The sequence below is a fragment of the Ranitomeya variabilis genome, chromosome 7 (assembly GCF_051348905.1).
Source record: "Ranitomeya variabilis isolate aRanVar5 chromosome 7, aRanVar5.hap1, whole genome shotgun sequence".
Classification (NCBI taxonomy): Eukaryota; Metazoa; Chordata; class Amphibia; order Anura; family Dendrobatidae; genus Ranitomeya; species Ranitomeya variabilis.
This window is the reverse complement of record NC_135238.1, coordinates 92119001-92146137: the sequence shown is the minus strand read 5'-3', so window position 1 is coordinate 92146137 and position 27137 is coordinate 92119001. Positions and strand designations below refer to the sequence as shown.

General features: G+C 38.6%; 45 non-coding genes across 45 annotated transcripts; 22 read left to right on the top strand and 23 right to left on the bottom strand.

Moving 5' to 3' along the window:
* Positions 1-253: 253 nt before the first annotated feature.
* On the bottom strand, positions 254-335 carry TRNAS-GCU (transfer RNA serine (anticodon GCU)). The gene has a single exon. It is a non-coding gene; the product is annotated as a tRNA-Ser (tRNA).
* Positions 336-782: 447 nt separating this feature from the next.
* Positions 783-856, top strand: TRNAT-AGU (transfer RNA threonine (anticodon AGU)). The gene has a single exon. It is a non-coding gene; the product is annotated as a tRNA-Thr (tRNA).
* Positions 857-1452: 596 nt separating this feature from the next.
* On the bottom strand, positions 1453-1534 carry TRNAS-GCU (transfer RNA serine (anticodon GCU)). Its single transcript has one exon. It is a non-coding gene; the product is annotated as a tRNA-Ser (tRNA).
* Positions 1535-1981: 447 nt separating this feature from the next.
* On the top strand, positions 1982-2055 carry TRNAT-AGU (transfer RNA threonine (anticodon AGU)). The gene has a single exon. It is a non-coding gene; the product is annotated as a tRNA-Thr (tRNA).
* A 596-nt stretch (positions 2056-2651) lies between these two features.
* TRNAS-GCU (transfer RNA serine (anticodon GCU)) lies at positions 2652-2733 on the bottom strand. The gene has a single exon. It is a non-coding gene; the product is annotated as a tRNA-Ser (tRNA).
* Positions 2734-3180: 447 nt separating this feature from the next.
* On the top strand, positions 3181-3254 carry TRNAT-AGU (transfer RNA threonine (anticodon AGU)). Its single transcript has one exon. It is a non-coding gene; the product is annotated as a tRNA-Thr (tRNA).
* A 596-nt stretch (positions 3255-3850) lies between these two features.
* TRNAS-GCU (transfer RNA serine (anticodon GCU)) lies at positions 3851-3932 on the bottom strand. The gene has a single exon. It is a non-coding gene; the product is annotated as a tRNA-Ser (tRNA).
* A 447-nt stretch (positions 3933-4379) lies between these two features.
* TRNAT-AGU (transfer RNA threonine (anticodon AGU)) lies at positions 4380-4453 on the top strand. Its single transcript has one exon. It is a non-coding gene; the product is annotated as a tRNA-Thr (tRNA).
* Positions 4454-5049: 596 nt separating this feature from the next.
* Positions 5050-5131, bottom strand: TRNAS-GCU (transfer RNA serine (anticodon GCU)). Its single transcript has one exon. It is a non-coding gene; the product is annotated as a tRNA-Ser (tRNA).
* Positions 5132-5578: 447 nt separating this feature from the next.
* TRNAT-AGU (transfer RNA threonine (anticodon AGU)) lies at positions 5579-5652 on the top strand. Its single transcript has one exon. It is a non-coding gene; the product is annotated as a tRNA-Thr (tRNA).
* Positions 5653-6248: 596 nt separating this feature from the next.
* TRNAS-GCU (transfer RNA serine (anticodon GCU)) lies at positions 6249-6330 on the bottom strand. Its single transcript has one exon. It is a non-coding gene; the product is annotated as a tRNA-Ser (tRNA).
* Positions 6331-6777: 447 nt separating this feature from the next.
* TRNAT-AGU (transfer RNA threonine (anticodon AGU)) lies at positions 6778-6851 on the top strand. Its single transcript has one exon. It is a non-coding gene; the product is annotated as a tRNA-Thr (tRNA).
* A 596-nt stretch (positions 6852-7447) lies between these two features.
* Positions 7448-7529, bottom strand: TRNAS-GCU (transfer RNA serine (anticodon GCU)). Its single transcript has one exon. It is a non-coding gene; the product is annotated as a tRNA-Ser (tRNA).
* Positions 7530-7976: 447 nt separating this feature from the next.
* TRNAT-AGU (transfer RNA threonine (anticodon AGU)) lies at positions 7977-8050 on the top strand. The gene has a single exon. It is a non-coding gene; the product is annotated as a tRNA-Thr (tRNA).
* A 596-nt stretch (positions 8051-8646) lies between these two features.
* On the bottom strand, positions 8647-8728 carry TRNAS-GCU (transfer RNA serine (anticodon GCU)). The gene has a single exon. It is a non-coding gene; the product is annotated as a tRNA-Ser (tRNA).
* A 447-nt stretch (positions 8729-9175) lies between these two features.
* On the top strand, positions 9176-9249 carry TRNAT-AGU (transfer RNA threonine (anticodon AGU)). The gene has a single exon. It is a non-coding gene; the product is annotated as a tRNA-Thr (tRNA).
* A 596-nt stretch (positions 9250-9845) lies between these two features.
* TRNAS-GCU (transfer RNA serine (anticodon GCU)) lies at positions 9846-9927 on the bottom strand. The gene has a single exon. It is a non-coding gene; the product is annotated as a tRNA-Ser (tRNA).
* A 447-nt stretch (positions 9928-10374) lies between these two features.
* TRNAT-AGU (transfer RNA threonine (anticodon AGU)) lies at positions 10375-10448 on the top strand. The gene has a single exon. It is a non-coding gene; the product is annotated as a tRNA-Thr (tRNA).
* Positions 10449-11044: 596 nt separating this feature from the next.
* TRNAS-GCU (transfer RNA serine (anticodon GCU)) lies at positions 11045-11126 on the bottom strand. The gene has a single exon. It is a non-coding gene; the product is annotated as a tRNA-Ser (tRNA).
* Positions 11127-11573: 447 nt separating this feature from the next.
* On the top strand, positions 11574-11647 carry TRNAT-AGU (transfer RNA threonine (anticodon AGU)). Its single transcript has one exon. It is a non-coding gene; the product is annotated as a tRNA-Thr (tRNA).
* A 604-nt stretch (positions 11648-12251) lies between these two features.
* Positions 12252-12333, bottom strand: TRNAS-GCU (transfer RNA serine (anticodon GCU)). Its single transcript has one exon. It is a non-coding gene; the product is annotated as a tRNA-Ser (tRNA).
* A 447-nt stretch (positions 12334-12780) lies between these two features.
* On the top strand, positions 12781-12854 carry TRNAT-AGU (transfer RNA threonine (anticodon AGU)). The gene has a single exon. It is a non-coding gene; the product is annotated as a tRNA-Thr (tRNA).
* A 631-nt stretch (positions 12855-13485) lies between these two features.
* On the bottom strand, positions 13486-13567 carry TRNAS-GCU (transfer RNA serine (anticodon GCU)). The gene has a single exon. It is a non-coding gene; the product is annotated as a tRNA-Ser (tRNA).
* Positions 13568-14014: 447 nt separating this feature from the next.
* Positions 14015-14088, top strand: TRNAT-AGU (transfer RNA threonine (anticodon AGU)). The gene has a single exon. It is a non-coding gene; the product is annotated as a tRNA-Thr (tRNA).
* A 596-nt stretch (positions 14089-14684) lies between these two features.
* TRNAS-GCU (transfer RNA serine (anticodon GCU)) lies at positions 14685-14766 on the bottom strand. The gene has a single exon. It is a non-coding gene; the product is annotated as a tRNA-Ser (tRNA).
* Positions 14767-15213: 447 nt separating this feature from the next.
* On the top strand, positions 15214-15287 carry TRNAT-AGU (transfer RNA threonine (anticodon AGU)). Its single transcript has one exon. It is a non-coding gene; the product is annotated as a tRNA-Thr (tRNA).
* Positions 15288-15891: 604 nt separating this feature from the next.
* On the bottom strand, positions 15892-15973 carry TRNAS-GCU (transfer RNA serine (anticodon GCU)). The gene has a single exon. It is a non-coding gene; the product is annotated as a tRNA-Ser (tRNA).
* Positions 15974-16420: 447 nt separating this feature from the next.
* TRNAT-AGU (transfer RNA threonine (anticodon AGU)) lies at positions 16421-16494 on the top strand. Its single transcript has one exon. It is a non-coding gene; the product is annotated as a tRNA-Thr (tRNA).
* A 596-nt stretch (positions 16495-17090) lies between these two features.
* TRNAS-GCU (transfer RNA serine (anticodon GCU)) lies at positions 17091-17172 on the bottom strand. Its single transcript has one exon. It is a non-coding gene; the product is annotated as a tRNA-Ser (tRNA).
* A 447-nt stretch (positions 17173-17619) lies between these two features.
* TRNAT-AGU (transfer RNA threonine (anticodon AGU)) lies at positions 17620-17693 on the top strand. Its single transcript has one exon. It is a non-coding gene; the product is annotated as a tRNA-Thr (tRNA).
* A 596-nt stretch (positions 17694-18289) lies between these two features.
* Positions 18290-18371, bottom strand: TRNAS-GCU (transfer RNA serine (anticodon GCU)). Its single transcript has one exon. It is a non-coding gene; the product is annotated as a tRNA-Ser (tRNA).
* A 447-nt stretch (positions 18372-18818) lies between these two features.
* TRNAT-AGU (transfer RNA threonine (anticodon AGU)) lies at positions 18819-18892 on the top strand. Its single transcript has one exon. It is a non-coding gene; the product is annotated as a tRNA-Thr (tRNA).
* A 604-nt stretch (positions 18893-19496) lies between these two features.
* On the bottom strand, positions 19497-19578 carry TRNAS-GCU (transfer RNA serine (anticodon GCU)). Its single transcript has one exon. It is a non-coding gene; the product is annotated as a tRNA-Ser (tRNA).
* A 447-nt stretch (positions 19579-20025) lies between these two features.
* Positions 20026-20099, top strand: TRNAT-AGU (transfer RNA threonine (anticodon AGU)). Its single transcript has one exon. It is a non-coding gene; the product is annotated as a tRNA-Thr (tRNA).
* Positions 20100-20730: 631 nt separating this feature from the next.
* TRNAS-GCU (transfer RNA serine (anticodon GCU)) lies at positions 20731-20812 on the bottom strand. Its single transcript has one exon. It is a non-coding gene; the product is annotated as a tRNA-Ser (tRNA).
* Positions 20813-21259: 447 nt separating this feature from the next.
* TRNAT-AGU (transfer RNA threonine (anticodon AGU)) lies at positions 21260-21333 on the top strand. The gene has a single exon. It is a non-coding gene; the product is annotated as a tRNA-Thr (tRNA).
* A 596-nt stretch (positions 21334-21929) lies between these two features.
* TRNAS-GCU (transfer RNA serine (anticodon GCU)) lies at positions 21930-22011 on the bottom strand. The gene has a single exon. It is a non-coding gene; the product is annotated as a tRNA-Ser (tRNA).
* Positions 22012-22458: 447 nt separating this feature from the next.
* TRNAT-AGU (transfer RNA threonine (anticodon AGU)) lies at positions 22459-22532 on the top strand. Its single transcript has one exon. It is a non-coding gene; the product is annotated as a tRNA-Thr (tRNA).
* Positions 22533-23163: 631 nt separating this feature from the next.
* On the bottom strand, positions 23164-23245 carry TRNAS-GCU (transfer RNA serine (anticodon GCU)). Its single transcript has one exon. It is a non-coding gene; the product is annotated as a tRNA-Ser (tRNA).
* A 447-nt stretch (positions 23246-23692) lies between these two features.
* On the top strand, positions 23693-23766 carry TRNAT-AGU (transfer RNA threonine (anticodon AGU)). Its single transcript has one exon. It is a non-coding gene; the product is annotated as a tRNA-Thr (tRNA).
* A 596-nt stretch (positions 23767-24362) lies between these two features.
* TRNAS-GCU (transfer RNA serine (anticodon GCU)) lies at positions 24363-24444 on the bottom strand. The gene has a single exon. It is a non-coding gene; the product is annotated as a tRNA-Ser (tRNA).
* A 447-nt stretch (positions 24445-24891) lies between these two features.
* TRNAT-AGU (transfer RNA threonine (anticodon AGU)) lies at positions 24892-24965 on the top strand. Its single transcript has one exon. It is a non-coding gene; the product is annotated as a tRNA-Thr (tRNA).
* Positions 24966-25596: 631 nt separating this feature from the next.
* TRNAS-GCU (transfer RNA serine (anticodon GCU)) lies at positions 25597-25678 on the bottom strand. The gene has a single exon. It is a non-coding gene; the product is annotated as a tRNA-Ser (tRNA).
* Positions 25679-26125: 447 nt separating this feature from the next.
* Positions 26126-26199, top strand: TRNAT-AGU (transfer RNA threonine (anticodon AGU)). Its single transcript has one exon. It is a non-coding gene; the product is annotated as a tRNA-Thr (tRNA).
* A 596-nt stretch (positions 26200-26795) lies between these two features.
* On the bottom strand, positions 26796-26877 carry TRNAS-GCU (transfer RNA serine (anticodon GCU)). Its single transcript has one exon. It is a non-coding gene; the product is annotated as a tRNA-Ser (tRNA).
* Positions 26878-27137: the final 260 nt, after the last annotated feature.

Here is a 27137-nt window from a genome sequence, read left to right as displayed (position 1 = left end):
ACATAGTGCAGTTGAGAGAAAAAAATCTCTGCTGTCGAAGTGCTTAAAAAGGAATTAGATGATATAATTTTCTTTAGAGAATAAAGGATGCATCAAGCATTAAAAGATAAAACCAGTGGAATTACACTTCTGACTCTGCAAAGTTTGATAGCAGCTTTCTTAAAAAGGAAGATAAACTTTCAAGCTTGAAGTATCTACCGCTTGGGCTAGAAAATAAATCAAAACAATACAACGTGTAACAAGCAGATTAAACCGACGAGGATGGGATTCAAACCCATGCATGCAGAGCACAATGGATTAGCAGTCCATCGCCTTAACCACTCGGCCACCTCGTCTACATGGCGCTCATGCGCTAAGGAGATAAGATGTAATGATTATTTTTACCAGTCAGTGTGCTTTCTCTGAAGATTTTATGTCAGCTTTTGTCAGAGTGGCCTTATATTATCTCCTACAGTGTCTATTTTTTAAAGTTAGATTGGGGCAAACTCTGTAGGAAATAAACCAGTGCTCAGGGTTTTAATACCAACTTTTCAATCATTCCTAATTTTTCCTCCTTTGGCCCTGCCGTGGAATTCCTTCAATCCGCCTATTTTGTGTCATAACTTGGAAGAAAAATAAGTCCCAAATTAAAGCTGGACTTCATGACTGAGAATTACATCCTGTTCCTCGTTTCTGTGTGCATGGAATGAAACTCAACTCAATGTTGTCTTGCTAAGTTAACCACTTGAAAGTTTTGATTGGTGCTGACATCTTCCCTAGATTTCATAGGCTTTCCAGCTTGTGGTGCTGTGGCTTAGTTGGTTAAAGCGCCTGTCTAGTAAACAGGAGATCCTGAGTTCGAATCTCAGCAGTGCCTTGTTTTCATCATCTGAAAAACAAACTTCCTATCTTAAAAATGGGAATTTCACTTGCGTAAAACCTCAAATTTACCTTGGCTGCGTCTCTACTGATAGTGCAATTGTGAGATTAAGAATTTCTTCTGTATAGGGGCCAAAAAGGAAGGAAGATGGCATCAAACATAAAACCAGTGGATTTTGTCTTTAGCTTAGTTGGTCAAAGCGCCTGTTTAGTAAACAGAAAATCTTGATTTCGAATGTCAGCAGTGCTTTTCTTTCTTCACCTCAGTTTGGGCCATTTTAGCCAAAAAAAGAGGACTTTTGTTCTTGTATGACATTAAACCTGTCTTTACCACAGTCCTAACATAGTGCAGTTGAGAGAAAAAAATCTCTGCTGTCGAAGTGCTTAAAAAGGAATTAGATGATATAATTTTCTTTAGAGAATAAAGGATGCATCAAGCATTAAAAGATAAAAACAGTGGAATTACACTTCTGACTCTGCAAAGTTTGATAGCAGCTTTCTTAAAAAGGAAGATAAACTTTCAAGCTTGAAGTATCTACCGCTTGGGCTAGAAAAGAAATCAAAACAATACAACGTGTAACAAGCAGATTAAACCAACGAGGATGGGATTCGAACCCATGCATGCAGAGCACAATGGATTAGCAGTCCATCGCCTTAACCACTCGGCCACCTCGTCTACATGCCGCTCATGCGCTAAGGAGATAAGATGTAATGATTATTTTTACCAGTCAGTGTGCTTTCTCTGAAGATTTTATGTCAGCTTTTGTCAGAGTGGCCTTATATTATCTCCTACAGTGTCTATTTTTTAAAGTTAGATTGGGGCAAACTCTGTAGGAAATAAACCAGTGCTCAGGGTTTTAATACCAACTTTTCAATCATTCCTAATTTTTCCTCCTTTGGCCCTGCCGTGGAATTCCTTCAATCCGCCTATTTTGTGTCATAACTTGGAAGAAAAATAAGTCCCAAATTAAAGCTGGACTTCATGACTGAGAATTACATCCTGTTCCTCGTTTCTGTGTGCATGGAATGAAACTCAACTCAATGTTGTCTTGCTAAGTTAACCACTTGAAAGTTTTGATTGGTGCTGACATCTTCCCTAGATTTCATAGGCTTTTCAGCTTGTGGTGCTGTGGCTTAGTTGGTTAAAGCGCCTGTCTAGTAAACAGGAGATCCTGAGTTCGAATCTCAGCAGTGCCTTGTTTTCATCATCTGAAAAACAAACTTCCTATCTTAAAAATGGGAATTTCACTTGCGTAAAACCTCAAATTTACCTTGGCTGCGTCTCTACTGATAGTGCAATTGTGAGATTAAGAATTTCTTCTGTATAGGGGCCAAAAAGGAAGGAAGATGGCATCAAACATAAAAATAGTGGATTTTGTCTTTAGCTTAGTTGGTCAAAGCGCCTGTTTAGTAAACAGAAAATCTTGATTTCGAATGTCAGCAGTGCTTTTCTTTCTTCACCTCAGTTTGGGCCATTTTAGCCAAAAAAAGAGGACTTTTGTTCTTGTATGACATTAAACCTGTCTTTACCACAGTCCTAACATAGTGCAGTTGAGAGAAAAAAATCTCTGCTGTCGAAGTGCTTAAAAAGGAATTAGATGATATAATTTTCTTTAGAGAATAAAGGATGCATCAAGCATTAAAAGATAAAACCAGTGGAATTACACTTCTGACTCTGCAAAGTTTGATAGCAGCTTTCTTAAAAAGGAAGATAAACTTTCAAGCTTGAAGTATCTACCGCTTGGGCTAGAAAAGAAATCAAAACAATACAACGTGTAACAAGCAGATTAAACCGACGAGGATGGGATTCGAACCCATGCATGCAGAGCACAATGGATTAGCAGTCCATCGCCTTAACCACTCGGCCACCTCGTCTACATGCCGCTCATGCGCTAAGGAGATAAGATGTAATGATTATTTTTACCAGTCAGTGTGCTTTCTCTGAAGATTTTATGTCAGCTTTTGTCAGAGTGGCCTTATATTATCTCCTACAGTGTCTATTTTTTAAAGTTAGATTGGGGCAAACTCTGTAGGAAATAAACCAGTGCTCAGGGTTTTAATACCAACTTTTCAATCATTCCTAATTTTTCCTCCTTTGGCCCTGCCGTGGAATTCCTTCAATCCGCCTATTTTGTGTCATAACTTGGAAGAAAAATAAGTCCCAAATTAAAGCTGGACTTCATGACTGAGAATTACATCCTGTTCCTCGTTTCTGTGTGCATGGAATGAAACTCAACTCAATGTTGTCTTGCTAAGTTAACCACTTGAAAGTTTTGATTGGTGCTGACATCTTCCCTAGATTTCATAGGCTTTCCAGCTTGTGGTGCTGTGGCTTAGTTGGTTAAAGCGCCTGTCTAGTAAACAGGAGATCCTGAGTTCGAATCTCAGCAGTGCCTTGTTTTCATCATCTGAAAAACAAACTTCCTATCTTAAAAATGGGAATTTCACTTGCGTAAAACCTCAAATTTACCTTGGCTGCGTCTCTACTGATAGTGCAATTGTGAGATTAAGAATTTCTTCTGTATAGGGGCCAAAAAGGAAGGAAGATGGCATCAAACATAAAAATAGTGGATTTTGTCTTTAGCTTAGTTGGTCAAAGCGCCTGTTTAGTAAACAGAAAATCTTGATTTCGAATGTCAGCAGTGCTTTTCTTTCTTCACCTCAGTTTGGGCCATTTTAGCCAAAAAAAGAGGACTTTTGTTCTTGTATGACATTAAACCTGTCTTTACCACAGTCCTAACATAGTGCAGTTGAGAGAAAAAAATCTCTGCTGTCGAAGTGCTTAAAAAGGAATTAGATGATATAATTTTCTTTAGAGAATAAAGGATGCATCAAGCATTAAAAGATAAAACCAGTGGAATTACACTTCTGACTCTGCAAAGTTTGATAGCAGCTTTCTTAAAAAGGAAGATAAACTTTCAAGCTTGAAGTATCTACCGCTTGGGCTAGAAAAGAAATCAAAACAATACAACGTGTAACAAGCAGATTAAACCAACGAGGATGGGATTCAAACCCATGCATGCAGAGCACAATGGATTAGCAGTCCATCGCCTTAACCACTCGGCCACCTCGTCTACATGGCGCTCATGCGCTAAGGAGATAAGATGTAATGATTATTTTTACCAGTCAGTGTGCTTTCTCTGAAGATTTTATGTCAGCTTTTGTCAGAGTGGCCTTATATTATCTCCTACAGTGTCTATTTTTTAAAGTTAGATTGGGGCAAACTCTGTAGGAAATAAACCAGTGCTCAGGGTTTTAATACCAACTTTTCAATCATTCCTAATTTTTCCTCCTTTGGCCCTGCCGTGGAATTCCTTCAATCCGCCTATTTTGTGTCATAACTTGGAAGAAAAATAAGTCCCAAATTAAAGCTGGACTTCATGACTGAGAATTACATCCTGTTCCTCGTTTCTGTGTGCATGGAATGAAACTCAACTCAATGTTGTCTTGCTAAGTTAACCACTTGAAAGTTTTGATTGGTGCTGACATCTTCCCTAGATTTCATAGGCTTTCCAGCTTGTGGTGCTGTGGCTTAGTTGGTTAAAGCGCCTGTCTAGTAAACAGGAGATCCTGAGTTCGAATCTCAGCAGTGCCTTGTTTTCATCATCTGAAAAACAAACTTCCTATCTTAAAAATGGGAATTTCACTTGCGTAAAACCTCAAATTTACCTTGGCTGCGTCTCTACTGATAGTGCAATTGTGAGATTAAGAATTTCTTCTGTATAGGGGCCAAAAAGGAAGGAAGATGGCATCAAACATAAAAATAGTGGATTTTGTCTTTAGCTTAGTTGGTCAAAGCGCCTGTTTAGTAAACAGAAAATCTTGATTTCGAATGTCAGCAGTGCTTTTCTTTCTTCACCTCAGTTTGGGCCATTTTAGCCAAAAAAAGAGGACTTTTGTTCTTGTATGACATTAAACCTGTCTTTACCACAGTCCTAACATAGTGCAGTTGAGAGAAAAAAATCTCTGCTGTCGAAGTGCTTAAAAAGGAATTAGATGATATAATTTTCTTTAGAGAATAAAGGATGCATCAAGCATTAAAAGATAAAACCAGTGGAATTACACTTCTGACTCTGCAAAGTTTGATAGCAGCTTTCTTAAAAAGGAAGATAAACTTTCAAGCTTGAAGTATCTACCGCTTGGGCTAGAAAAGAAATCAAAACAATACAACGTGTAACAAGCAGATTAAACCGACGAGGATGGGATTCAAACCCATGCATGCAGAGCACAATGGATTAGCAGTCCATCGCCTTAACCACTCGGCCACCTCGTCTACATGGCGCTCATGCGCTAAGGAGATAAGATGTAATGATTATTTTTACCAGTCAGTGTGCTTTCTCTGAAGATTTTATGTCAGCTTTTGTCAGAGTGGCCTTATATTATCTCCTACAGTGTCTATTTTTTAAAGTTAGATTGGGGCAAACTCTGTAGGAAATAAACCAGTGCTCAGGGTTTTAATACCAACTTTTCAATCATTCCTAATTTTTCCTCCTTTGGCCCTGCCGTGGAATTCCTTCAATCCGCCTATTTTGTGTCATAACTTGGAAGAAAAATAAGTCCCAAATTAAAGCTGGACTTCATGACTGAGAATTACATCCTGTTCCTCGTTTCTGTGTGCATGGAATGAAACTCAACTCAATGTTGTCTTGCTAAGTTAACCACTTGAAAGTTTTGATTGGTGCTGACATCTTCCCTAGATTTCATAGGCTTTCCAGCTTGTGGTGCTGTGGCTTAGTTGGTTAAAGCGCCTGTCTAGTAAACAGGAGATCCTGAGTTCGAATCTCAGCAGTGCCTTGTTTTCATCATCTGAAAAACAAACTTCCTATCTTAAAAATGGGAATTTCACTTGCGTAAAACCTCAAATTTACCTTGGCTGCGTCTCTACTGATAGTGCAATTGTGAGATTAAGAATTTCTTCTGTATAGGGGCCAAAAAGGAAGGAAGATGGCATCAAACATAAAAATAGTGGATTTTGTCTTTAGCTTAGTTGGTCAAAGCGCCTGTTTAGTAAACAGAAAATCTTGATTTCGAATGTCAGCAGTGCTTTTCTTTCTTCACCTCAGTTTGGGCCATTTTAGCCAAAAAAAGAGGACTTTTGTTCTTGTATGACATTAAACCTGTCTTTACCACAGTCCTAACATAGTGCAGTTGAGAGAAAAAAATCTCTGCTGTCGAAGTGCTTAAAAAGGAATTAGATGATATAATTTTCTTTAGAGAATAAAGGATGCATCAAGCATTAAAAGATAAAACCAGTGGAATTACACTTCTGACTCTGCAAAGTTTGATAGCAGCTTTCTTAAAAAGGAAGATAAACTTTCAAGCTTGAAGTATCTACCGCTTGGGCTAGAAAAGAAATCAAAACAATACAACGTGTAACAAGCAGATTAAACCGACGAGGATGGGATTCGAACCCATGCATGCAGAGCACAATGGATTAGCAGTCCATCGCCTTAACCACTCGGCCACCTCGTCTACATGCCGCTCATGCGCTAAGGAGATAAGATGTAATGATTATTTTTACCAGTCAGTGTGCTTTCTCTGAAGATTTTATGTCAGCTTTTGTCAGAGTGGCCTTATATTATCTCCTACAGTGTCTATTTTTTAAAGTTAGATTGGGGCAAACTCTGTAGGAAATAAACCAGTGCTCAGGGTTTTAATACCAACTTTTCAATCATTCCTAATTTTTCCTCCTTTGGCCCTGCCGTGGAATTCCTTCAATCCGCCTATTTTGTGTCATAACTTGGAAGAAAAATAAGTCCCAAATTAAAGCTGGACTTCATGACTGAGAATTACATCCTGTTCCTCGTTTCTGTGTGCATGGAATGAAACTCAACTCAATGTTGTCTTGCTAAGTTAACCACTTGAAAGTTTTGATTGGTGCTGACATCTTCCCTAGATTTCATAGGCTTTCCAGCTTGTGGTGCTGTGGCTTAGTTGGTTAAAGCGCCTGTCTAGTAAACAGGAGATCCTGAGTTCGAATCTCAGCAGTGCCTTGTTTTCATCATCTGAAAAACAAACTTCCTATCTTAAAAATGGGAATTTCACTTGCGTAAAACCTCAAATTTACCTTGGCTGCGTCTCTACTGATAGTGCAATTGTGAGATTAAGAATTTCTTTTGTATAGGGGCCAAAAAGGAAGGAAGATGGCATCAAACATAAAACCAGTGGATTTTGTCTTTAGCTTAGTTGGTCAAAGCGCCTGTTTAGTAAACAGAAAATCTTGATTTCGAATGTCAGCAGTGCTTTTCTTTCTTCACCTCAGTTTGGGCCATTTTAGCCAAAAAAAGAGGACTTTTGTTCTTGTATGACATTAAACCTGTCTTTACCACAGTCCTAACATAGTGCAGTTGAGAGAAAAAAATCTCTGCTGTCGAAGTGCTTAAAAAGGAATTAGATGATATAATTTTCTTTAGAGAATAAAGGATGCATCAAGCATTAAAAGATAAAACCAGTGGAATTACACTTCTGACTCTGCAAAGTTTGATAGCAGCTTTCTTAAAAAGGAAGATAAACTTTCAAGCTTGAAGTATCTACCGCTTGGGCTAGAAAAGAAATCAAAACAATACAACGTGTAACAAGCAGATTAAACCGACGAGGATGGGATTCGAACCCATGCATGCAGAGCACAATGGATTAGCAGTCCATCGCCTTAACCACTCGGCCACCTCGTCTACATGCCGCTCATGCGCTAAGGAGATAAGATGTAATGATTATTTTTACCAGTCAGTGTGCTTTCTCTGAAGATTTTATGTCAGCTTTTGTCAGAGTGGCCTTATATTATCTCCTACAGTGTCTATTTTTTAAAGTTAGATTGGGGCAAACTCTGTAGGAAATAAACCAGTGCTCAGGGTTTTAATACCAACTTTTCAATCATTCCTAATTTTTCCTCCTTTGGCCCTGCCGTGGAATTCCTTCAATCCGCCTATTTTGTGTCATAACTTGGAAGAAAAATAAGTCCCAAATTAAAGCTGGACTTCATGACTGAGAATTACATCCTGTTCCTCGTTTCTGTGTGCATGGAATGAAACTCAACTCAATGTTGTCTTGCTAAGTTAACCACTTGAAAGTTTTGATTGGTGCTGACATCTTCCCTAGATTTCATAGGCTTTCCAGCTTGTGGTGCTGTGGCTTAGTTGGTTAAAGCGCCTGTCTAGTAAACAGGAGATCCTGAGTTCGAATCTCAGCAGTGCCTTGTTTTCATCATCTGAAAAACAAACTTCCTATCTTAAAAATGGGAATTTCACTTGCGTAAAACCTCAAATTTACCTTGGCTGCGTCTCTACTGATAGTGCAATTGTGAGATTAAGAATTTCTTCTGTATAGGGGCCAAAAAGGAAGGAAGATGGCATCAAACATAAAAATAGTGAATTTTGTCTTTAGCTTAGTTGGTCAAAGCGCCTGTTTAGTAAACAGAAAATCTTGATTTCGAATGTCAGCAGTGCTTTTCTTTCTTCACCTCAGTTTGGGCCATTTTAGCCAAAAAAAGAGGACTTTTGTTCTTGTATGACATTAAACCTGTCTTTACCACAGTCCTAACATAGTGCAGTTGAGAGAAAAAAATCTCTGCTGTCGAAGTGCTTAAAAAGGAATTAGATGATATAATTTTCTTTAGAGAATAAAGGATGCATCAAGCATTAAAAGATAAAACCAGTGGAATTACACTTCTGACTCTGCAAAGTTTGATAGCAGCTTTCTTAAAAAGGAAGATAAACTTTCAAGCTTGAAGTATCTACCGCTTGGGCTAGAAAAGAAATCAAAACAATACAACGTGTAACAAGCAGATTAAACCGACGAGGATGGGATTCAAACCCATGCATGCAGAGCACAATGGATTAGCAGTCCATCGCCTTAACCACTCGGCCACCTCGTCTACATGCCGCTCATGCGCTAAGGAGATAAGATGTAATGATTATTTTTACCAGTCAGTGTGCTTTCTCTGAAGATTTTATGTCAGCTTTTGTCAGAGTGGCCTTATATTATCTCCTACAGTGTCTATTTTTTAAAGTTAGATTGGGGCAAACTCTGTAGGAAATAAACCAGTGCTCAGGGTTTTAATACCAACTTTTCAATCATTCCTAATTTTTCCTCCTTTGGCCCTGCCGTGGAATTCCTTCAATCCGCCTATTTTGTGTCATAACTTGGAAGAAAAATAAGTCCCAAATTAAAGCTGGACTTCATGACTGAGAATTACATCCTGTTCCTCGTTTCTGTGTGCATGGAATGAAACTCAACTCAATGTTGTCTTGCTAAGTTAACCACTTGAAAGTTTTGATTGGTGCTGACATCTTCCCTAGATTTCATAGGCTTTCCAGCTTGTGGTGCTGTGGCTTAGTTGGTTAAAGCGCCTGTCTAGTAAACAGGAGATCCTGAGTTCGAATCTCAGCAGTGCCTTGTTTTCATCATCTGAAAAACAAACTTCCTATCTTAAAAATGGGAATTTCACTTGCGTAAAACCTCAAATTTACCTTGGCTGCGTCTCTACTGATAGTGCAATTGTGAGATTAAGAATTTCTTCTGTATAGGGGCCAAAAAGGAAGGAAGATGGCATCAAACATAAAAATAGTGAATTTTGTCTTTAGCTTAGTTGGTCAAAGCGCCTGTTTAGTAAACAGAAAATCTTGATTTCGAATGTCAGCAGTGCTTTTCTTTCTTCACCTCAGTTTGGGCCATTTTAGCCAAAAAAAGAGGACTTTTGTTCTTGTATGACATTAAACCTGTCTTTACCACAGTCCTAACATAGTGCAGTTGAGAGAAAAAAATCTCTGCTGTCGAAGTGCTTAAAAAGGAATTAGATGATATAATTTTCTTTAGAGAATAAAGGATGCATCAAGCATTAAAAGATAAAACCAGTGGAATTACACTTCTGACTCTGCAAAGTTTGATAGCAGCTTTCTTAAAAAGGAAGATAAACTTTCAAGCTTGAAGTATCTACCGCTTGGGCTAGAAAATAAATCAAAACAATACAACGTGTAACAAGCAGATTAAACCGACGAGGATGGGATTCAAACCCATGCATGCAGAGCACAATGGATTAGCAGTCCATCGCCTTAACCACTCGGCCACCTCGTCTACATGGCGCTCATGCGCTAAGGAGATAAGATGTAATGATTATTTTTACCAGTCAGTGTGCTTTCTCTGAAGATTTTATGTCAGCTTTTGTCAGAGTGGCCTTATATTATCTCCTACAGTGTCTATTTTTTAAAGTTAGATTGGGGCAAACTCTGTAGGAAATAAACCAGTGCTCAGGGTTTTAATACCAACTTTTCAATCATTCCTAATTTTTCCTCCTTTGGCCCTGCCGTGGAATTCCTTCAATCCGCCTATTTTGTGTCATAACTTGGAAGAAAAATAAGTCCCAAATTAAAGCTGGACTTCATGACTGAGAATTACATCCTGTTCCTCGTTTCTGTGTGCATGGAATGAAACTCAACTCAATGTTGTCTTGCTAAGTTAACCACTTGAAAGTTTTGATTGGTGCTGACATCTTCCCTAGATTTCATAGGCTTTCCAGCTTGTGGTGCTGTGGCTTAGTTGGTTAAAGCGCCTGTCTAGTAAACAGGAGATCCTGAGTTCGAATCTCAGCAGTGCCTTGTTTTCATCATCTGAAAAACAAACTTCCTATCTTAAAAATGGGAATTTCACTTGCGTAAAACCTCAAATTTACCTTGGCTGCGTCTCTACTGATAGTGCAATTGTGAGATTAAGAATTTCTTTTGTATAGGGGCCAAAAAGGAAGGAAGATGGCATCAAACATAAAACCAGTGGATTTTGTCTTTAGCTTAGTTGGTCAAAGCGCCTGTTTAGTAAACAGAAAATCTTGATTTCGAATGTCAGCAGTGCTTTTCTTTCTTCACCTCAGTTTGGGCCATTTTAGCCAAAAAAAGAGGACTTTTGTTCTTGTATGACATTAAACCTGTCTTTACCACAGTCCTAACATAGTGCAGTTGAGAGAAAAAAATCTCCGCTGTCGAAGTGCTTAAAAAGGAATTAGATGATATAATTTTCTTTAGAGAATAAAGGATGCATCAAGCATTAAAAGATAAAACCAGTGGAATTACACTTCTGACTCTGCAAAGTTTGATAGCAGCTTTCTTAAAAAGGAAGATAAACTTTCAAGCTTGAAGTATCTACCGCTTGGGCTAGAAAAGAAATCAAAACAATACAACGTGTAACAAGCAGATTAAACCGACGAGGATGGGATTCGAACCCATGCATGCAGAGCACAATGGATTAGCAGTCCATCGCCTTAACCACTCGGCCACCTCGTCTACATGGCGCTCATGCGCTAAGGAGATAAGATGTAATGATTATTTTTACCAGTCAGTGTGCTTTCTCTGAAGATTTTATGTCAGCTTTTGTCAGAGTGGCCTTATATTATCTCCTACAGTGTCTATTTTTTAAAGTTAGATTGGGGCAAACTCTGTAGGAAATAAACCAGTGCTCAGGGTTTTAATACCAACTTTTCAATCATTCCTAATTTTTCCTCCATTGGCCCTGCCATGGAATTCCTTCAATCCGCCTATTTTGTGTCATAACTTGGAAGAAAAATAAGTCCCAAATTAAAGCTGGACTTCATGACTGAGAATTACATCCTGTTCCTCGTTTCTGTGTGCATGGAATGAAACTCAACTCAATGTTGTCTTGCTAAGTTAACCACTTGAAAGTTTTGATTGGTGCTGACATCTTCCCTAGATTTCATAGGCTTTCCAGCTTGTGGTGCTGTGGCTTAGTTGGTTAAAGCGCCTGTCTAGTAAACAGGAGATCCTGAGTTCGAATCTCAGCAGTGCCTTGTTTTCATCATCTGAAAAACAAACTTCCTATCTTAAAAATGGGAATTTCACTTGCGTAAAACCTCAAATTTACCTTGGCTGCGTCTCTACTGATAGTGCAATTGTGAGATTAAGAATTTCTTCTGTATAGGGGCCAAAAAGGAAGGAAGATGGCATCAAGCATAACAACATAAAACCAGTGGATTTTGTCTTTAGCTTAGTTGGTCAAAGCGCCTGTTTAGTAAACAGAAAATCTTGATTTCGAATGTCAGCAGTGCTTTTCTTTCTTCACCTCAGTTTGGGCCATTTTAGCCAAAAAAAGAGGACTTTTGTTCTTGTATGACATTAAACCTGTCTTTACCACAGTCCTAACATAGTGCAGTTGAGAGAAAAAAATCTCTGCTGTCGAAGTGCTTAAAAAGGAATTAGATGATATAATTTTCTTTAGAGAATAAAGGATGCATCAAGCATTAAAAGATAAAACCAGTGGAATTACACTTCTGACTCTGCAAAGTTTGATAGCAGCTTTCTTAAAAAGGAAGATAAACTTTCAAGCTTGAAGTATCTACCGCTTGGGCTAGAAAAGAAATCAAAACAATACAACGTGTAACAAGCAGATTAAACCGACGAGGATGGGATTCGAACCCATGCATGCAGAGCACAATGGATTAGCAGTCCATCGCCTTAACCACTCGGCCACCTCGTCTACATGGCGCTCATGCGCTAAGGAGATAAGATGTAATGATTATTTTTACCAGTCAGTGTGCTTTCTCTGAAGATTTTATGTCAGCTTTTGTCAGAGTGGCCTTATATTATCTCCTACAGTGTCTATTTTTTAAAGTTAGATTGGGGCAAACTCTGTAGGAAATAAACCAGTGCTCAGGGTTTTAATACCAACTTTTCAATCATTCCTAATTTTTCCTCCATTGGCCCTGCCGTGGAATTCCTTCAATCCGCCTATTTTGTGTCATAACTTGGAAGAAAAATAAGTCCCAAATTAAAGCTGGACTTCATGACTGAGAATTACATCCTGTTCCTCGTTTCTGTGTGCATGGAATGAAACTCAACTCAATGTTGTCTTGCTAAGTTAACCACTTGAAAGTTTTGATTGGTGCTGACATCTTCCCTAGATTTCATAGGCTTTCCAGCTTGTGGTGCTGTGGCTTAGTTGGTTAAAGCGCCTGTCTAGTAAACAGGAGATCCTGAGTTCGAATCTCAGCAGTGCCTTGTTTTCATCATCTGAAAAACAAACTTCCTATCTTAAAAATGGGAATTTCACTTGCGTAAAACCTCAAATTTACCTTGGCTGCATCTCTACTGATAGTGCAATTGTGAGATTAAGAATTTCTTCTGTATAGGGGCCAAAAAGGAAGGAAGATGGCATCAAGCATAACAACATAAAACCAGTGGATTTTGTCTTTAGCTTAGTTGGTCAAAGCGCCTGTTTAGTAAACAGAAAATCTTGATTTCGAATGTCAGCAGTGCTTTTCTTTCTTCACCTCAGTTTGGGCCATTTTAGCCAAAAAAAGAGGACTTTTGTTCTTGTATGACATTAAACCTGTCTTTACCACAGTCCTAACATAGTGCAGTTGAGAGAAAAAAATCTCTGCTGTCGAAGTGCTTAAAAAGGAATTAGATGATATAATTTTCTTTAGAGAATAAAGGATGCATCAAGCATTAAAAGATAAAACCAGTGGAATTGCATTAAAAGATAAAACCAGTGGAATTACACTTCTGACTCTGCAAAGTTTGATAGCAGCTTTCTTAAAAAGGAAGATAAACTTTCAAGCTTGAAGTATCTACCGCTTGGGCTAGAAAAGAAATCAAAACAATACAACGTGTAACAAGCAGATTAAACCGACGAGGATGGGATTCGAACCCATGCATGCAGAGCACAATGGATTAGCAGTCCATCGCCTTAACCACTCGGCCACCTCGTCTACATGCCGCTCATGCGCTAAGGAGATAAGATGTAATGATTATTTTTACCAGTCAGTGTGCTTTCTCTGAAGATTTTATGTCAGCTTTTGTCAGAGTGGCCTTATATTATCTCCTACAGTGTCTATTTTTTAAAGTTAGAATGGGGCAAACTCTGTAAGAAATAAACCAGTGCTCAGGGTTTTAATACCAACTTTTCAATCATTCCTAATTTTTCCTCCTTTGGCCCTGCCGTGGAATTCCTTCAATCCGCCTATTTTGTGTCATAACTTGGAAGAAAAATAAGTCCCAAATTAAAGCTGGACTTCATGACTGAGAATTACATCCTGTTCCTCGTTTCTGTGTGCATGGAATGAAACTCAACTCAATGTTGTCTTGCTAAGTTAACCACTTGAAAGTTTTGATTGGTGCTGACATCTTCCCTAGATTTCATAGGCTTTCCAGCTTGTGGTGCTGTGGCTTAGTTGGTTAAAGCGCCTGTCTAGTAAACAGGAGATCCTGAGTTCGAATCTCAGCAGTGCCTTGTTTTCATCATCTGAAAAACAAACTTCCTATCTTAAAAATGGGAATTTCACTTGCGTAAAACCTCAAATTTACCTTGGCTGCGTCTCTACTGATAGTGCAATTGTGAGATTAAGAATTTCTTCTGTATAGGGGCCAAAAAGGAAGGAAGATGGCATCAAACATAAAACCAGTGGATTTTGTCTTTAGCTTAGTTGGTCAAAGCGCCTGTTTAGTAAACAGAAAATCTTGATTTCGAATGTCAGCAGTGCTTTTCTTTCTTCACCTCAGTTTGGGCCATTTTAGCCAAAAAAAGAGGACTTTTGTTCTTGTATGACATTAAACCTGTCTTTACCACAGTCCTAACATAGTGCAGTTGAGAGAAAAAAATCTCTGCTGTCGAAGTGCTTAAAAAGGAATTAGATGATATAATTTTCTTTAGAGAATAAAGGATGCATCAAGCATTAAAAGATAAAACCAGTGGAATTACACTTCTGACTCTGCAAAGTTTGATAGCAGCTTTCTTAAAAAGGAAGATAAACTTTCAAGCTTGAAGTATCTACCGCTTGGGCTAGAAAAGAAATCAAAACAATACAACGTGTAACAAGCAGATTAAACCGACGAGGATGGGATTCGAACCCATGCATGCAGAGCACAATGGATTAGCAGTCCATCGCCTTAACCACTCGGCCACCTCGTCTACATGGCGCTCATGCGCTAAGGAGATAACATGTAATGATTATTTTTACCAGTCAGTGTGCTTTCTCTGAAGATTTTATGTCAGCTTTTGTCAGAGTGGCCTTATATTATCTCCTACATTGTCTATTTTTTAAAGTTAGAATGGGGCAAACTCTGTAAGAAATAAACCAGTGCTCAGGGTTTTAATACCAACTTTTCAATCATTCCTAATTTTTCCTCCATTGGCCCTGCCGTGGAATTCCTTCAATCCGCCTATTTTGTGTCATAACTTGGAAGAAAAATAAGTCCCAAATTAAAGCTGGACTTCATGACTGAGAATTACATCCTGTTCCTCGTTTCTGTGTGCATGGAATGAAACTCAACTCAATGTTGTCTTGCTAAGTTAACCACTTGAAAGTTTTGATTGGTGCTGACATCTTCCCTAGATTTCATAGGCTTTCCAGCTTGTGGTGCTGTGGCTTAGTTGGTTAAAGCGCCTGTCTAGTAAACAGGAGATCCTGAGTTCGAATCTCAGCAGTGCCTTGTTTTCATCATCTGAAAAACAAACTTCCTATCTTAAAAATGGGAATTTCACTTGCGTAAAACCTCAAATTTACCTTGGCTGCGTCTCTACTGATAGTGCAATTGTGAGATTAAGAATTTCTTCTGTATAGGGGCCAAAAAGGAAGGAAGATGGCATCAAGCATAACAACATAAAACCAGTGGATTTTGTCTTTAGCTTAGTTGGTCAAAGCGCCTGTTTAGTAAACAGAAAATCTTGATTTCAAATGTCAGCAGTGCTTTTCTTTCTTCACCTCAGTTTGGGCCATTTTAGCCAAAAAAAGAGGACTTTTGTTCTTGTATGACATTAAACCTGTCTTTACCACAGTCCTAACATAGTGCAGTTGAGAGAAAAAAATCTCTGCTGTCGAAGTGCTTAAAAAGGAATTAGATGATATAATTTTCTTTAGAGAATAAAGGATGCATCAAGCATTAAAAGATAAAACCAGTGGAATTACACTTCTGACTCTGCAAAGTTTGATAGCAGCTTTCTTAAAAAGGAAGATAAACTTTCAAGCTTGAAGTATCTACCGCTTGGGCTAGAAAAGAAATCAAAACAATACAACGTGTAACAAGCAGATTAAACCGACGAGGATGGGATTCGAACCCATGCATGCAGAGCACAATGGATTAGCAGTCCATCGCCTTAACCACTCGGCCACCTCGTCTACATGGCGCTCATGCGCTAAGGAGATAACATGTAATGATTATTTTTACCAGTCAGTGTGCTTTCTCTGAAGATTTTATGTCAGCTTTTGTCAGAGTGGCCTTATATTATCTCCTACATTGTCTATTTTTTAAAGTTAGAATGGGGCAAACTCTGTAAGAAATAAACCAGTGCTCAGGGTTTTAATACCAACTTTTCAATCATTCCTAATTTTTCCTCCATTGGCCCTGCCGTGGAATTCCTTCAATCCGCCTATTTTGTGTCATAACTTGGAAGAAAAATAAGTCCCAAATTAAAGCTGGACTTCATGACTGAGAATTACATCCTGTTCCTCGTTTCTGTGTGCATGGAATGAAACTCAACTCAATGTTGTCTTGCTAAGTTAACCACTTGAAAGTTTTGATTGGTGCTGACATCTTCCCTAGATTTCATAGGCTTTCCAGCTTGTGGTGCTGTGGCTTAGTTGGTTAAAGCGCCTGTCTAGTAAACAGGAGATCCTGAGTTCGAATCTCAGCAGTGCCTTGTTTTCATCATCTGAAAAACAAACTTCCTATCTTAAAAATGGGAATTTCACTTGCGTAAAACCTCAAATTTACCTTGGCTGCGTCTCTACTGATAGTGCAATTGTGAGATTAAGAATTTCTTCTGTATAGGGGCCAAAAAGGAAGGAAGATGGCATCAAACATAAAACCAGTGGATTTTGTCTTTAGCTTAGTTGGTCAAAGCGCCTGTTTAGTAAACAGAAAATCTTGATTTCGAATGTCAGCAGTGCTTTTCTTTCTTCACCTCAGTTTGGGCCATTTTAGCCAAAAAAAGAGGACTTTTGTTCTTGTATGACATTAAACCTGTCTTTACCACAGTCCTAACATAGTGCAGTTGAGAGAAAAAAATCTCTGCTGTCGAAGTGCTTAAAAAGGAATTAGATGATATAATTTTCTTTAGAGAATAAAGGATGCATCAAGCATTAAAAGATAAAACCAGTGGAATTACACTTCTGACTCTGCAAAGTTTGATAGCAGCTTTCTTAAAAAGGAAGATAAACTTTCAAGCTTGAAGTATCTACCGCTTGGGCTAGAAAAGAAATCAAAACAATACAACGTGTAACAAGCAGATTAAACCGACGAGGATGGGATTCGAACCCATGCATGCAGAGCACAATGGATTAGCAGTCCATCGCCTTAACCACTCGGCCACCTCGTCTACATGGCGCTCATGCGCTAAGGAGATAACATGTAATGATTATTTTTACCAGTCAGTGTGCTTTCTCTGAAGATTTTATGTCAGCTTTTGTCAGAGTGGCCTTATATTATCTCCTACATTGTCTATTTTTTAAAGTTAGAATGGGGCAAACTCTGTAAGAAATAAACCAGTGCTCAGGGTTTTAATACCAACTTTTCAATCATTCCTAATTTTTCCTCCATTGGCCCTGCCGTGGAATTCCTTCAATCCGCCTATTTTGTGTCATAACTTGGAAGAAAAATAAGTCCCAAATTAAAGCTGGACTTCATGACTGAGAATTACATCCTGTTCCTCGTTTCTGTGTGCATGGAATGAAACTCAACTCAATGTTGTCTTGCTAAGTTAACCACTTGAAAGTTTTGATTGGTGCTGACATCTTCCCTAGATTTCATAGGCTTTCCAGCTTGTGGTGCTGTGGCTTAGTTGGTTAAAGCGCCTGTCTAGTAAACAGGAGATCCTGAGTTCGAATCTCAGCAGTGCCTTGTTTTCATCATCTGAAAAACAAACTTCCTATCTTAAAAATGGGAATTTCACTTGCGTAAAACCTCAAATTTACCTTGGCTGCGTCTCTACTGATAGTGCAATTGTGAGATTAAGAATTTCTTCTGTATAGGGGCCAAAAAGGAAGGAAGATGGCATCAAACATAAAACCAGTGGATTTTGTCTTTAGCTTAGTTGGTCAAAGCGCCTGTTTAGTAAACAGAAAATCTTGATTTCAAATGTCAGCAGTGCTTTTCTTTCTTCACCTCAGTTTGGGCCATTTTAGCCAAAAAAAGAGGACTTTTGTTCTTGTATGACATTAAACCTGTCTTTACCACAGTCCTAACATAGTGCAGTTGAGAGAAAAAAATCTCTGCTGTCGAAGTGCTTAAAAAGGAATTAGATGATATAATTTTCTTTAGAGAATAAAGGATGCATCAAGCATTAAAAGATAAAACCAGTGGAATTACACTTCTGACTCTGCAAAGTTTGATAGCAGCTTTCTTAAAAAGGAAGATAAACTTTCAAGCTTGAAGTATCTACCGCTTGGGCTAGAAAAGAAATCAAAACAATACAACGTGTAACAAGCAGATTAAACCGACGAGGATGGGATTCGAACCCATGCATGCAGAGCACAATGGATTAGCAGTCCATCGCCTTAACCACTCGGCCACCTCGTCTACATGGCGCTCATGCGCTAAGGAGATAAGATGTAATGATAATTTTTACCAGTCAGTGTGCTTTCTCTGAAGATTTTATGTCAGCTTTTGTCAGAGTGGCCTTATATTATCTCCTACATTGTCTATTTTTTAAAGTTAGAATGGGGCAAACTCTGTAAGAAATAAACCAGTGCTCAGGGTTTTAATACCAACTTTTCAATCATTCCTAATTTTTCCTCCTTTGGCCCTGCCGTGGAATTCCTTCAATCCGCCTATTTTGTGTCATAACTTGGAAGAAAAATAAGTCCCAAATTAAAGCTGGACTTCATGACTGAGAATTACATCCTGTTCCTCGTTTCTGTGTGCATGGAATGAAACTCAACTCAATGTTGTCTTGCTAAGTTAACCACTTGAAAGTTTTGATTGGTGCTGACATCTTCCCTAGATTTCATAGGCTTTCCAGCTTGTGGTGCTGTGGCTTAGTTGGTTAAAGCGCCTGTCTAGTAAACAGGAGATCCTGAGTTCGAATCTCAGCAGTGCCTTGTTTTCATCATCTGAAAAACAAACTTCCTATCTTAAAAATGGGAATTTCACTTGCGTAAAACCTCAAATTTACCTTGGCTGCGTCTCTACTGATAGTGCAATTGTGAGATTAAGAATTTCTTCTGTATAGGGGCCAAAAAGGAAGGAAGATGGCATCAAGCATAACAACATAAAACCAGTGGATTTTGTCTTTAGCTTAGTTGGTCAAAGCGCCTGTTTAGTAAACAGAAAATCTTGATTTCGAATGTCAGCAGTGCTTTTCTTTCTTCACCTCAGTTTGGGCCATTTTAGCCAAAAAAAGAGGACTTTTGTTCTTGTATGACATTAAACCTGTCTTTACCACAGTCCTAACATAGTGCAGTTGAGAGAAAAAAATCTCTGCTGTCGAAGTGCTTAAAAAGGAATTAGATGATATAATTTTCTTTAGAGAATAAAGGATGCATCAAGCATTAAAAGATAAAACCAGTGGAATTACACTTCTGACTCTGCAAAGTTTGATAGCAGCTTTCTTAAAAAGGAAGATAAACTTTCAAGCTTGAAGTATCTACCGCTTGGGCTAGAAAAGAAATCAAAACAATACAACGTGTAACAAGCAGATTAAACCGACGAGGATGGGATTCGAACCCATGCATGCAGAGCACAATGGATTAGCAGTCCATCGCCTTAACCACTCGGCCACCTCGTCTACATGGCGCTCATGCGCTAAGGAGATAAGATGTAATGATTATTTTTACCAGTCAGTGTGCTTTCTCTGAAGATTTTATGTCAGCTTTTGTCAGAGTGGCCTTATATTATCTCCTACAGTGTCTATTTTTTAAAGTTAGATTGGGGCAAACTCTGTAGGAAATAAACCAGTGCTCAGGGTTTTAATACCAACTTTTCAATCATTCCTAATTTTTCCTCCATTGGCCCTGCCGTGGAATTCCTTCAATCCGCCTATTTTGTGTCATAACTTGGAAGAAAAATAAGTCCCAAATTAAAGCTGGACTTCATGACTGAGAATTACATCCTGTTCCTCGTTTCTGTGTGCATGGAATGAAACTCAACTCAATGTTGTCTTGCTAAGTTAACCACTTGAAAGTTTTGATTGGTGCTGACATCTTCCCTAGATTTCATAGGCTTTCCAGCTTGTGGTGCTGTGGCTTAGTTGGTTAAAGCGCCTGTCTAGTAAACAGGAGATCCTGAGTTCGAATCTCAGCAGTGCCTTGTTTTCATCATCTGAAAAACAAACTTCCTATCTTAAAAATGGGAATTTCACTTGCGTAAAACCTCAAATTTACCTTGGCTGCGTCTCTACTGATAGTGCAATTGTGAGATTAAGAATTTCTTCTGTATAGGGGCCAAAAAGGAAGGAAGATGGCATCAAGCATAACAACATAAAACCAGTGGATTTTGTCTTTAGCTTAGTTGGTCAAAGCGCCTGTTTAGTAAACAGAAAATCTTGATTTCGAATGTCAGCAGTGCTTTTCTTTCTTCACCTCAGTTTGGGCCATTTTAGCCAAAAAAAGAGGACTTTTGTTCTTGTATGACATTAAACCTGTCTTTACCACAGTCCTAACATAGTGCAGTTGAGAGAAAAAAATCTCTGCTGTCGAAGTGCTTAAAAAGGAATTAGATGATATAATTTTCTTTAGAGAATAAAGGATGCATCAAGCATTAAAAGATAAAACCAGTGGAATTGCATTAAAAGATAAAACCAGTGGAATTACACTTCTGACTCTGCAAAGTTTGATAGCAGCTTTCTTAAAAAGGAAGATAAACTTTCAAGCTTGAAGTATCTACCGCTTGGGCTAGAAAAGAAATCAAAACAATACAACGTGTAACAAGCAGATTAAACCGACGAGGATGGGATTCGAACCCATGCATGCAGAGCACAATGGATTAGCAGTCCATCGCCTTAACCACTCGGCCACCTCGTCTACATGCCGCTCATGCGCTAAGGAGATAAGATGTAATGATTATTTTTACCAGTCAGTGTGCTTTCTCTGAAGATTTTATGTCAGCTTTTGTCAGAGTGGCCTTATATTATCTCCTACAGTGTCTATTTTTTAAAGTTAGAATGGGGCAAACTCTGTAAGAAATAAACCAGTGCTCAGGGTTTTAATACCAACTTTTCAATCATTCCTAATTTTTCCTCCTTTGGCCCTGCCGTGGAATTCCTTCAATCCGCCTATTTTGTGTCATAACTTGGAAGAAAAATAAGTCCCAAATTAAAGCTGGACTTCATGACTGAGAATTACATCCTGTTCCTCGTTTCTGTGTGCATGGAATGAAACTCAACTCAATGTTGTCTTGCTAAGTTAACCACTTGAAAGTTTTGATTGGTGCTGACATCTTCCCTAGATTTCATAGGCTTTCCAGCTTGTGGTGCTGTGGCTTAGTTGGTTAAAGCGCCTGTCTAGTAAACAGGAGATCCTGAGTTCGAATCTCAGCAGTGCCTTGTTTTCATCATCTGAAAAACAAACTTCCTATCTTAAAAATGGGAATTTCACTTGCGTAAAACCTCAAATTTACCTTGGCTGCGTCTCTACTGATAGTGCAATTGTGAGATTAAGAATTTCTTCTGTATAGGGGCCAAAAAGGAAGGAAGATGGCATCAAACATAAAACCAGTGGATTTTGTCTTTAGCTTAGTTGGTCAAAGCGCCTGTTTAGTAAACAGAAAATCTTGATTTCGAATGTCAGCAGTGCTTTTCTTTCTTCACCTCAGTTTGGGCCATTTTAGCCAAAAAAAGAGGACTTTTGTTCTTGTATGACATTAAACCTGTCTTTACCACAGTCCTAACATAGTGCAGTTGAGAGAAAAAAATCTCTGCTGTCGAAGTGCTTAAAAAGGAATTAGATGATATAATTTTCTTTAGAGAATAAAGGATGCATCAAGCATTAAAAGATAAAACCAGTGGAATTACACTTCTGACTCTGCAAAGTTTGATAGCAGCTTTCTTAAAAAGGAAGATAAACTTTCAAGCTTGAAGTATCTACCGCTTGGGCTAGAAAAGAAATCAAAACAATACAACGTGTAACAAGCAGATTAAACCGACGAGGATGGGATTCGAACCCATGCATGCAGAGCACAATGGATTAGCAGTCCATCGCCTTAACCACTCGGCCACCTCGTCTACATGGCGCTCATGCGCTAAGGAGATAAGATGTAATGATTATTTTTACCAGTCAGTGTGCTTTCTCTGAAGATTTTATGTCAGCTTTTGTCAGAGTGGCCTTATATTATCTCCTACAGTGTCTATTTTTTAAAGTTAGATTGGGGCAAACTCTGTAGGAAATAAACCAGTGCTCAGGGTTTTAATACCAACTTTTCAATCATTCCTAATTTTTCCTCCATTGGCCCTGCCGTGGAATTCCTTCAATCCGCCTATTTTGTGTCATAACTTGGAAGAAAAATAAGTCCCAAATTAAAGCTGGACTTCATGACTGAGAATTACATCCTGTTCCTCGTTTCTGTGTGCATGGAATGAAACTCAACTCAATGTTGTCTTGCTAAGTTAACCACTTGAAAGTTTTGATTGGTGCTGACATCTTCCCTAGATTTCATAGGCTTTCCAGCTTGTGGTGCTGTGGCTTAGTTGGTTAAAGCGCCTGTCTAGTAAACAGGAGATCCTGAGTTCGAATCTCAGCAGTGCCTTGTTTTCATCATCTGAAAAACAAACTTCCTATCTTAAAAATGGGAATTTCACTTGCGTAAAACCTCAAATTTACCTTGGCTGCGTCTCTACTGATAGTGCAATTGTGAGATTAAGAATTTCTTCTGTATAGGGGCCAAAAAGGAAGGAAGATGGCATCAAGCATAACAACATAAAACCAGTGGATTTTGTCTTTAGCTTAGTTGGTCAAAGCGCCTGTTTAGTAAACAGAAAATCTTGATTTCGAATGTCAGCAGTGCTTTTCTTTCTTCACCTCAGTTTGGGCCATTTTAGCCAAAAAAAGAGGACTTTTGTTCTTGTATGACATTAAACCTGTCTTTACCACAGTCCTAACATAGTGCAGTTGAGAGAAAAAAATCTCTGCTGTCGAAGTGCTTAAAAAGGAATTAGATGATATAATTTTCTTTAGAGAATAAAGGATGCATCAAGCATTAAAAGATAAAACCAGTGGAATTGCATTAAAAGATAAAACCAGTGGAATTACACTTCTGACTCTGCAAAGTTTGATAGCAGCTTTCTTAAAAAGGAAGATAAACTTTCAAGCTTGAAGTATCTACCGCTTGGGCTAGAAAAGAAATCAAAACAATACAACGTGTAACAAGCAGATTAAACCGACGAGGATGGGATTCGAACCCATGCATGCAGAGCACAATGGATTAGCAGTCCATCGCCTTAACCACTCGGCCACCTCGTCTACATGCCGCTCATGCGCTAAGGAGATAAGATGTAATGATTATTTTTACCAGTCAGTGTGCTTTCTCTGAAGATTTTATGTCAGCTTTTGTCAGAGTGGCCTTATATTATCTCCTACAGTGTCTATTTTTTAAAGTTAGAATGGGGCAAACTCTGTAAGAAATAAACCAGTGCTCAGGGTTTTAATACCAACTTTTCAATCATTCCTAATTTTTCCTCCTTTGGCCCTGCCGTGGAATTCCTTCAATCCGCCTATTTTGTGTCATAACTTGGAAGAAAAATAAGTCCCAAATTAAAGCTGGACTTCATGACTGAGAATTACATCCTGTTCCTCGTTTCTGTGTGCATGGAATGAAACTCAACTCAATGTTGTCTTGCTAAGTTAACCACTTGAAAGTTTTGATTGGTGCTGACATCTTCCCTAGATTTCATAGGCTTTCCAGCTTGTGGTGCTGTGGCTTAGTTGGTTAAAGCGCCTGTCTAGTAAACAGGAGATCCTGAGTTCGAATCTCAGCAGTGCCTTGTTTTCATCATCTGAAAAACAAACTTCCTATCTTAAAAATGGGAATTTCACTTGCGTAAAACCTCAAATTTACCTTGGCTGCGTCTCTACTGATAGTGCAATTGTGAGATTAAGAATTTCTTCTGTATAGGGGCCAAAAAGGAAGGAAGATGGCATCAAACATAAAACCAGTGGATTTTGTCTTTAGCTTAGTTGGTCAAAGCGCCTGTTTAGTAAACAGAAAATCTTGATTTCGAATGTCAGCAGTGCTTTTCTTTCTTCACCTCAGTTTGGGCCATTTTAGCCAAAAAAAGAGGACTTTTGTTCTTGTATGACATTAAACCTGTCTTTACCACAGTCCTAACATAGTGCAGTTGAGAGAAAAAAATCTCTGCTGTCGAAGTGCTTAAAAAGGAATTAGATGATATAATTTTCTTTAGAGAATAAAGGATGCATCAAGCATTAAAAGATAAAACCAGTGGAATTACACTTCTGACTCTGCAAAGTTTGATAGCAGCTTTCTTAAAAAGGAAGATAAACTTTCAAGCTTGAAGTATCTACCGCTTGGGCTAGAAAAGAAATCAAAACAATACAACGTGTAACAAGCAGATTAAACCGACGAGGATGGGATTCGAACCCATGCATGCAGAGCACAATGGATTAGCAGTCCATCGCCTTAACCACTCGGCCACCTCGTCTACATGGCGCTCATGCGCTAAGGAGATAACATGTAATGATTATTTTTACCAGTCAGTGTGCTTTCTCTGAAGATTTTATGTCAGCTTTTGTCAGAGTGGCCTTATATTATCTCCTACATTGTCTATTTTTTAAAGTTAGAATGGGGCAAACTCTGTAAGAAATAAACCAGTGCTCAGGGTTTTAATACCAACTTTTCAATCATTCCTAATTTTTCCTCCATTGGCCCTGCCGTGGAATTCCTTCAATCCGCCTATTTTGTGTCATAACTTGGAAGAAAAATAAGTCCCAAATTAAAGCTGGACTTCATGACTGAGAATTACATCCTGTTCCTCGTTTCTGTGTGCATGGAATGAAACTCAACTCAATGTTGTCTTGCTAAGTTAACCACTTGAAAGTTTTGATTGGTGCTGACATCTTCCCTAGATTTCATAGGCTTTCCAGCTTGTGGTGCTGTGGCTTAGTTGGTTAAAGCGCCTGTCTAGTAAACAGGAGATCCTGAGTTCGAATCTCAGCAGTGCCTTGTTTTCATCATCTGAAAAACAAACTTCCTATCTTAAAAATGGGAATTTCACTTGCGTAAAACCTCAAATTTACCTTGGCTGCGTCTCTACTGATAGTGCAATTGTGAGATTAAGAATTTCTTCTGTATAGGGGCCAAAAAGGAAGGAAGATGGCATCAAGCATAACAACATAAAACCAGTGGATTTTGTCTTTAGCTTAGTTGGTCAAAGCGCCTGTTTAGTAAACAGAAAATCTTGATTTCAAATGTCAGCAGTGCTTTTCTTTCTTCACCTCAGTTTGGGCCATTTTAGCCAAAAAAAGAGGACTTTTGTTCTTGTATGACATTAAACCTGTCTTTACCACAGTCCTAACATAGTGCAGTTGAGAGAAAAAAATCTCTGCTGTCGAAGTGCTTAAAAAGGAATTAGATGATATAATTTTCTTTAGAGAATAAAGGATGCATCAAGCATTAAAAGATAAAACCAGTGGAATTGCATTAAAAGATAAAACCAGTGGAATTACACTTCTGACTCTGCAAAGTTTGATAGCAGCTTTCTTAAAAAGGAAGATAAACTTTCAAGCTTGAAGTATCTACCGCTTGGGCTAGAAAAGAAATCAAAACAATACAACGTGTAACAAGCAGATTAAACCGACGAGGATGGGATTCGAACCCATGCATGCAGAGCACAATGGATTAGCAGTCCATCGCCTTAACCACTCGGCCACCTCGTCTACATGCCGCTCATGCGCTAAGGAGATAAGATGTAATGATTATTTTTACCAGTCAGTGTGCTTTCTCTGAAGATTTTATGTCAGCTTTTGTCAGAGTGGCCTTATATTATCTCCTACAGTGTCTATTTTTTAAAGTTAGAATGGGGCAAACTCTGTAAGAAATAAACCAGTGCTCAGGGTTTTAATACCAACTTTTCAATCATTCCTAATTTTTCCTCCTTTGGCCCTGCCGTGGAATTCCTTCAATCCGCCTATTTTGTGTCATAACTTGGAAGAAAAATAAGTCCCAAATTAAAGCTGGACTTCATGACTGAGAATTACATCCTGTTCCTCGTTTCTGTGTGCATGGAATGAAACTCAACTCAATGTTGTCTTGCTAAGTTAACCACTTGAAAGTTTTGATTGGTGCTGACATCTTCCCTAGATTTCATAGGCTTTCCAGCTTGTGGTGCTGTGGCTTAGTTGGTTAAAGCGCCTGTCTAGTAAACAGGAGATCCTGAGTTCGAATCTCAGCAGTGCCTTGTTTTCATCATCTGAAAAACAAACTTCCTATCTTAAAAATGGGAATTTCACTTGCGTAAAACCTCAAATTTACCTTGGCTGCGTCTCTACTGATAGTGCAATTGTGAGATTAAGAATTTCTTCTGTATAGGGGCCAAAAAGGAAGGAAGATGGCATCAAACATAAAACCAGTGGATTTTGTCTTTAGCTTAGTTGGTCAAAGCGCCTGTTTAGTAAACAGAAAATCTTGATTTCGAATGTCAGCAGTGCTTTTCTTTCTTCACCTCAGTTTGGGCCATTTTAGCCAAAAAAAGAGGACTTTTGTTCTTGTATGACATTAAACCTGTCTTTACCACAGTCCTAACATAGTGCAGTTGAGAGAAAAAAATCTCTGCTGTCGAAGTGCTTAAAAAGGAATTAGATGATATAATTTTCTTTAGAGAATAAAGGATGCATCAAGCATTAAAAGATAAAACCAGTGGAATTACACTTCTGACTCTGCAAAGTTTGATAGCAGCTTTCTTAAAAAGGAAGATAAACTTTCAAGCTTGAAGTATCTACCGCTTGGGCTAGAAAAGAAATCAAAACAATACAACGTGTAACAAGCAGATTAAACCGACGAGGATGGGATTCGAACCCATGCATGCAGAGCACAATGGATTAGCAGTCCATCGCCTTAACCACTCGGCCACCTCGTCTACATGGCGCTCATGCGCTAAGGAGATAACATGTAATGATTATTTTTACCAGTCAGTGTGCTTTCTCTGAAGATTTTATGTCAGCTTTTGTCAGAGTGGCCTTATATTATCTCCTACATTGTCTATTTTTTAAAGTTAGAATGGGGCAAACTCTGTAAGAAATAAACCAGTGCTCAGGGTTTTAATACCAACTTTTCAATCATTCCTAATTTTTCCTCCATTGGCCCTGCCGTGGAATTCCTTCAATCCGCCTATTTTGT